Raw genomic sequence first — 8,799 nt, 5'->3', positions numbered from 1 at the left:
TAAATTTATCAATAAAATATTTTTTTGCAAGACGTAATTTTCAATTTGTTAATAAAACTTATTTTTTGTAAAATAAAAATGTCAATATTTTAGTAAGATGAAAAATCGGTCTATCAGTTGACCTTTCGACTCGGGTGAAAATATTTCAAACTGAAAAAAAAAAAAATTTTTTTCTCGGCCGAAATTTGGCCAAAAAAAGGCGTAGGTAGTGAACACGAGGCCAAAACTCGCTAGGTCGAAAGAAGGCCGACAATGAAGCTTAAAAATGGCTGACGTCAGAGACGAGGATTTAAACTATTTTGATCATTGTTATTATTTTTCTATTTGATTGCATTGAAAAGAAATAATTGTCTTCATCAAATAGTTATTTAATTGTCCGAGAAAATGTATTACATACGGCCATATATTAAAATTTATAATATATACATAACTCTCATAGAAATGTCAACTAAATTAAAAAAAAAAAAATCACTCGATTTCTATTTTTTTTTCTTATTTATTTTTTTGTTTAATTATTTTGGTTTTGCGAGAATCATCAGTTATGTGATTAATTTAAGTCCTAATCTAGTAAATTTTTTTTTATTTCGAGAAAAAACGCTAGAATTATCAACTAACCGCACACGCATTAGTGGGATTCGAACCCGGGACCTAGCGAACGAAAGACCGACGCATTGACGACTAGGCTACGCTACCGACAATGACTACTAAGTTTACTTGTGCTATATAAGATTGAAAAAATACATTAATTTTGAAACAGCAAAATATAATTAAAAATCTATTATTAGTAATAACAAAAAAATTTCTATTTTTTTCGTGTGCCATAAAATCCGGTATGTCAGTGATTGTGATATGTGTAATTTTGGTTATATAGTTATGTATGAAATCGTTTAAAAAATATATAAGTGCGGTGATTCGGCTTCACTCTGCGAGATAGCATTGTACAACGTGCCTCTCGCAATACCTCGTCCCTACACCTATTTCAATATATAACATTTCCAACATGTAACTTCCAACTCGGCGTCTTAGGTGGGGTATACGATACACACACCTAACTGAGGAGTTTCAGTTATCGTATACTTAGACGAAACGCCTCTCACCCCACAAATACTTTTTTCCATCACTTCTCTCATTATCATTGACAACGTTGCCCTCTTTGGTATGTAGCGATTTGGGCAGAGATTGCTTCAATCGAAATCTAAAGAGTCGTCGCTACATAAGCACTACCTCCATGAAAAAAGTTTATAAAAAAATTATATGTTAAAATAGAAAAAAAAAATATATTTTTCATATAAAAAAAATATATTAAAAATATATAAATATATATAAAATTCGTATAAGAAACATATAAAGAGCTTACTTTTGGCCGATTTTCATATATATTTTATGTATTTCAAACATATTTTAAATCTATGAAAAATGTAATTGCGAAAATATAAAAAAATATAGTTTTTATATTGTTCAGTCACGAACTCAATCATTTTGAAAAGCTTCGTGTACTTTCGCTACGTCCGGGAGCTGCCGAACTCGCTACTGACTTCAAGGTCAGAATAGTGCCGGGTCACTTGCTATCTGGGCCCAACACATGCAATTTCTTGCTCATGACCGTGCTAAAACGGCATGAGAACCAGCTACTAGCCGGACAATCAGAGAATTTTTCATATACCGGCGCGCTCGGCAGCTAATCAGAGAAATTGGCTGTTAACTACTTCCTGTAGGTGCGCTTTTTAGCCAATGGGAAAGTTTGTTACTGCAGCTACGCTGCCATGTCACCACCAAGCGTCAACGAAGGAAGAAGCCATCGTTTCATCATTGTAATCTACATCGTGGATTCAACAGTACAAATGCAGCTATCCGTCTAACCGCTTCGCTCAGTGTAAATTATTCTTGAGTAATAATTCCGCTAAAATATCCTCAATAATTAGCTAGTATATCAAGGCTACTAATTTTTGAGTATTCATAAATATTGTTGCTCGCGTCTAATTAGTTATAAATTAATTACAACGCGTTCTGATCCGCTACCGACCATGTGTTGAGAATTTATACGTGAACTTTTGGTACAGTTGCATTGGCTATCGCGTATAACAAAATGTCGCATTCGCTATTAAGTATCCACTCACAGTTTTTCAGTGTACATATTGTTAAATAAAGATCTAATTTATCATTTGTAATTTTTGGGTGAGTTGTTAGTTATTGAATCAACCACACCTGCATCGAAATCCTTCTGTGCATTCGCTCAATTTTACATATATAATTTTTTTATATTTTTTTTATCTAGGTTGTTGGTTAGATTAAAAATACATTTTTTATATAAAGTTTTTATATTGCTTTTACTATGTTCTTGATTAACTTAAAAATATATATTTTTTTAATTTTTATGCATGTGTTTTTAATATATTTGAAATATATTTTTTACACATATTTTATAGATATTTATATATTTTTTATGGATTTTTAACATACTATCTTTATATGAAAAATATATTGTTTTATATTTTAACATATATTTTTTTACTAATTTTTTTCATGGAGGATATTTAGACATTTACATTTACTACGGAATAATTACGAGCTCCCTTTACATATATTCATAAGAAAAAACTGATTAAAATTATAATCTGTCAAGGCCATTCTCTAAGGGTGCCCCCCACTTTTTTGTAAAAAAAGGTGGCGCCGCCTGGTGGCGAGCACCGGAACTAAAAATCCTAGCACAAAAAAAATTTCAAAATTAAATTAAAATTATAAAAAAAAATAAAACATATAAATTTATAATTTTTAAATAAAAAAAAAATACAGATTTGATTTAAAAATTATTAGATGTTATAAAAATGACCTAAAACGTAAAATTATGAAATTAAAATTTTAATGACCTTGAACTGTCAATGTCGTATTTATTTTACAAAGGATATTACAAATTATTGAAAACATTTATCAAAAAAACAGCAATGTACTCGTAATTTTAACAATATGTAGAAAATTTTAAAAATAACTTAGAGTAATTATAAATTGTCTGCTAAGCGTAATATCTTGAATTAATTTCAGCATGAAATTTATCATCTAGTAATTTTTTATTTTGACAGATGTAAACATCAGGTCTGTACTTTATTTGGGGCGCCTGAAGGGCACTTGAATATAGTCGCAGAAAAAATTAAATTTGAAAAAAAATTTATTTTTTTCAGACATAATATATGGAATGTATAACTGTATATATATATATATATATATATATATATATATATATATATATATATATATATATATATATATATATATATATATACACTATCTATTATATGTAAATTATAACAGGGATAATTTAAAATAAATTAAATTTATTTGTAAATTAGTAAATTAAATTTGAATTTGATTCGACTACGCTCTCAGCCCACGCATTTCCGTTGTCCCCACGCCGTCGATGATCGATAAAGTGGGACTCTATTAATTCAATGGTACGCTTGGCCGTGCGACGAATAGGTATCCTACGGGGCCCCTAGTCCCGCCGTTTTTAGAAATTAAAATTTGGAAAAGGTCTGGATGGTACGAGCCTGACATAAGATTGAGAGTGGGGAGCTGCCGGCTTCGCGGCACGCCGACCGGCACACGAGAGACACCCACTGCCCAGAGCAGGGGCCGTTCACTCTGACCTCCCACCATGCCCAATTTTGTCATTCCGTTGACCGAAAGTAAACAACGTGACAAAATAAAAAGTTTCAACAAACGAGTTTCGTTGTAGTGGTAGCAGTGCATCTAATAATAATAGTAGTCAAAAGTGAGAACTCTGGTGGGAATATTATTCCTGCAAGAAAAATTTTTGTTGAAATTTTGAAAAATCGTAATTGATACTAAAAAAATGTATGACACGTCTTATAAAATTCTATTTATTGTTTGGAATGACTTAATTTCTTATATGATACCCAGGTTTCGGGTTATAGTTGCAAACACTAATTTTTAAAGTTTATTTTTTTCTGTGGAACAATTTTGTTTTTACAACTTCTTGTTATATTTTTTTTTATTTTAATGTAGGTCATAGCAATTGTTAACATAATTTAGTATTATAGTTCACTTTTTAATGTACTAATCTTTGTAGAAAATTTATACTTATTTTTCAAAAATTAATGATATAATAAAATTATATTACTTATAATTGAAAATACTAATTTTTTTTATGTTACATTTGGTTAAAAAATAAAGTGTCTTTAAATAAAATTGACTCAACCAATGTTATTTCATTTATGTCGCAAGATACTTAAAATTTATTAACATTTATTAATTTATTCATATTTTTGTTTCAACTTTTTAAATACCTTTAATTATTGTATTGAAAAAAATAAATTAAATATCTTACAGTTTCATTTTGATAAAAATCAATTACAATGAAAACAAAAAAAAACCATTCATATCGTTCATTTAACCGCAGTCAGTATAAGATATCTGATATTAAACAAATATTAAACCAATTATATGTTTTTCTTTTTGTTACTAATTAATAATTCATTTTTGATTAATAATGTTTTTTATTTTTGTTTAATTTTTTTCTCTATTCAAAAGTTTGCCGCTATTATCTTTCAAATTCTTTAGTTGAAAGGTAGCGCCACTAGTACCTCGTCATTGCTGATGTTACTGCTATATTAAAACGAAATTACTATAAAACCTAGAAACTATAGATTTTATGACTTGAAGTTGGTACTGATGTGGTCGACAGACTGACAAAATTCGCTCCCATCTAAAAGCATTGAGTGAACGGCCCCTGGCCCAGAGCTGCGAACAGTCAGTCGCATTTTAATCACAATTAAATAAAATTTTATAATTAAACAAGAAAAAATAAATTGATGGTGAGTCGTGAAGACCCCACACTCGTGGAAAATCAACAAAATTACGGTGAGTCTCAGTCTGACCCCGGACGACATTAAAAATCCACGTTGTGGTTCATTAAATAAATTTTCGCTGAGTTTAGCAACCGCGTAATTTATTTAAAATATTAATTGGCAGCAGCAGGAGAAAGAAAATCGGAAGCCGACAGCACCCAACATCATTCTGTAAGAGCGGCGTCCTCCTCCCACCATATGGCGTCGTCATCTTCACCAGCGATTACTTCGGTAAATTTCGAGAGCCTCTTGGTTCAATTAATTCTTTCAGACTTTTCTAAAAATAATTTTAATGAGATAACGTAAATTTTTAAATATATATAAAATTTTATGAGATAAGATTTATTGGTTTTCGCGGCGTGGGTTCGAGAGCGTTCGGTCGCCATTTTGTATAAGTGTCTGGGCTTGTTTTATCGGGTAGCTAAATATTAGAAAATTTTTCAGTTGAGTCCAGCGACCACTGATTAATTAATAATTAAAATTCGTAATATTTAAATTTAATTAAATTTAACCGGTATTTTTCTGGAGGTACTGAGTCCCACCGACCGTTCTCTAGAAGGTGCTGGAACTTTAGTTTGAAAGTAACCTTGGTGCTGAGTCTCACCGACCGTACCACTGGGAACTTTGTAGAAAAAGTTATTAGGATAAAAAATTAAATAAAAATAAAACCGAAGAAAAGAAGGACAGCCCAGAACTTCAGGCGCAATTCATATTTTAAAATTGCGGACAATGTGTATGCGAACGTAAATTGAAATAAATTTCTTTTCTCGCGAGCAAAATTGTTGTATATTAAGGAGGATAATAATTGTTATTATGAATTAAGGAAATTTTATATTAAATTTAATCACATTTTAAAATACGTAAATATTGTCGGGAAATTAAAAATTTTATATTAACCAGAAAGATATCTCCGTTGCCAAAGAAATATTGTAAATAACTATTGGATATTTTATAAAAATTATATCTATTAAAATAATTATTCTCGATCGATTAATGACGCTGAGTCTTACCGACCGCTCATTAAGGGGTTGATTCTGTTATGATAAGAACCTAACTCTGCAGCTGTGTGGTCCAGCCACGATAAGGAAAATTTTCGAACCCGTCCTTGAGATTTTCATTCCTCTCTGCTTTGTTTGCCTTGCACACGATACTGAGAGATCGTGCAACTTACTCTCAGTGGCGTCCTTAGAACTTTTGAGTTCAAAAGGTGTCCAAATGGTGACCTCGTAAGCCTCGTCGTCAAGACCACGGAAGACGAGGGGTACCCGGTTATAAAATATTTATAAATTATATTTGAATTTATGTATGGCCATATATACTCACACCAATATTCATTTATAATTATGTATGATATTATTCATCATCGAAACATTAATTTGTATCATTTAATCATGTCTGACTAGTACATTCGATCTAGAGCTATTCATAAAGCTACGCATAGATCTATACATGATTATATGTGATCAGATCTGACTATGAACACATGTGTAATTAGATATAGGTATATATGGGGCATTCCACGCCAAATCGGACGGTTTTAAGAATTTAAATTTTTAACTTCCGTTATTGTGTGATATCTTTTAGTACTCATCAAAAAACTCATCCTCCTAAATTTTTAAATTTTTTTGATCATTGGTTCAAAAGATATGAAATTTTGAAAAAATCCGCTCTTTTCATGGTTTTTTGCTTATAACTTTTTTAAATAAAAAAACTTAAAGAATAAAAAAGTTTCGTTATTCCATGTACTTTTAGAAAAAAAAAATAGAAATAATTTTTTAGAAAAATTTTCCGCGTTATTTTTGAGTTTTGAAAGTTTAAAGTCGTTTTCTGAAAATCAACATATTTTGATTTTCCTTAAAATTTGTGTCAACAAACTACTATCTATTTCACAACTTTTCAAGTGGTTCCAGTAGTGGGACCTTCGTGGCTACTAATTTTTTTTTATTATTGAAAATTAAAAAAATTTGTTTTCGGTATAAATTATTGTCCGTACCGATTTTTGACACTGTACACTTGTTTTTCTTACATATTAAAAATTGATTTCGATATATTTTTATTCTTAGTAGGGATTTAAAAGCAGTAGGCAAAAGTTAAAGCTATTTATGAGCAGTTATAATAAATGATTTGATTTATTGAGAAGCAACTATTTCGAAGCAAAAGAAACATTGAATTTGTTATACAATTCAACTAAGACCATTACAGGAGCTCTAAAATATCATATAATTATTCGACAAAGAGACAAAGATGTATTAACTAAGGAGTAGTTCGTAAACAATCGTTCATGTGAAATTTTTAAAAGAACACGGAAGTAATTAAAAACGTTTGAATACAGTTTCGTCGCTTTTTCGAACAATTATATGATATTTATGAGCTCCTGTAATGGTCTTAGCTGAATTACATAGCAAATCTAATGTGTCTTTTGCTTTGAAATAGTTGCATCTCAATAAATCAAAACATTTCTCATAAGTGCTCATAAATAGTTTTAACTTTTGCCTACTGCTTTTAAATCCCTACTAAGAATAAAAATATATCGAAATCAATTTTTAATATGTACGAAAAACAAGTGTACAGTGTCAAAAATCGGTACGGACAATAATTTATACCGAAAAAAAAAATTTAATTTTCAATAATCGAAAAAAAATAGTAGCCACGAAGGTCCCACGACTGGAACCACTTGAAAAGTTGTGAAATAGATAGTAGTTTGTTGACATAAATTTTAAGAAAAATCAAAATATGCATGATTTTCAGAAAACGACTTTAAACTTTTAAAACTCAAAAATAACGCGGAAAATTTTTCTAAAAAATTATTTCTATTTTTTTTTTTTCTAAAAGTACATGGAATAACGAAACTTTTTTTTTCTTTAAGTTTTTTTATTTAAAAAAGTTATAAGCAAAAAACCATGAAAAGAGCGGATTTTTTCAAAATTAATATCTTTTGAACCAATGATCAAAAAAATTTAAAAATTTAGGAGGATGAGTTTTTTGATGAGTACTAAAAAACAGAAGTTAAAAATTTAAATTCTTAAAACCGTCCGATTTGGCGTGGAATGCCCCATATATACCTATATCTAATTACACATGTGTTCATAGTCAGATCTGATCACATATAATCATGTATAGATCTATGCGTAGCTTTATGAATAGCTCTAGATCGAATGTACTAGCCAGACATGATTAAATGATACAAATTAATGTTTCGATGATGAATAATATCATACATAATTATAAATGAATATTGGTTTGAGTATATATGGCCATACATAAATTCAAATATAATTTATAAATATTTACATATAATAGATAGTGTGTATATATATTTATATATATATATATATATATATATATATATATATATATATATATATATATATATACAGTTATACATTCTATATATTATTTCTGAAAAAAATAAATTTTTTTTCAAATTTAATTTTTCCTGCGACTATATTCAAGTGCCCTTCAGGTGCCCCAAATAAAGTACAGACCTGATGTTTACATCTGTCAAAATAAAAAATTACTAGATGATGAATTTCATGCTAAAATTTATTCAAGATATTATGCTTAGCAGACAATTTATAATTACTGTAATTTATTTTTAAAATTTTCTACATATTGTTAAAATTACGAGTACATTGCCGTTTTTTTGATAAATGTTTTCAATAATTTGTTATATCCTTTGTAAAATAAATACGACATTGACAGTTCAAGGTCATTAAAAATGTAATTTCATAATTTTACGTTTTAGGTCATTTTTATAACATCTAATGATTTTTAAATCAAATCTGTATGTTTTTTATTTATTTAAAAATTTTAAATTTGTATGTTTTCTTTTTTTTTATAATTTTAATTTAATTTTGAAATTTTTTCGTGCTAGGATTTTAGTTCGGGTGCTTGCCACCAGGTGGCGCCACTTTTTTTTACAAAAAGTTCTATTTTG

This window comes from Microplitis demolitor, chromosome 3 (genome assembly GCF_026212275.2).
Source record: "Microplitis demolitor isolate Queensland-Clemson2020A chromosome 3, iyMicDemo2.1a, whole genome shotgun sequence".
Taxonomy (NCBI): domain Eukaryota; kingdom Metazoa; phylum Arthropoda; class Insecta; order Hymenoptera; family Braconidae; genus Microplitis; species Microplitis demolitor.
Note: the sequence above shows the minus strand (reverse complement) of the source record.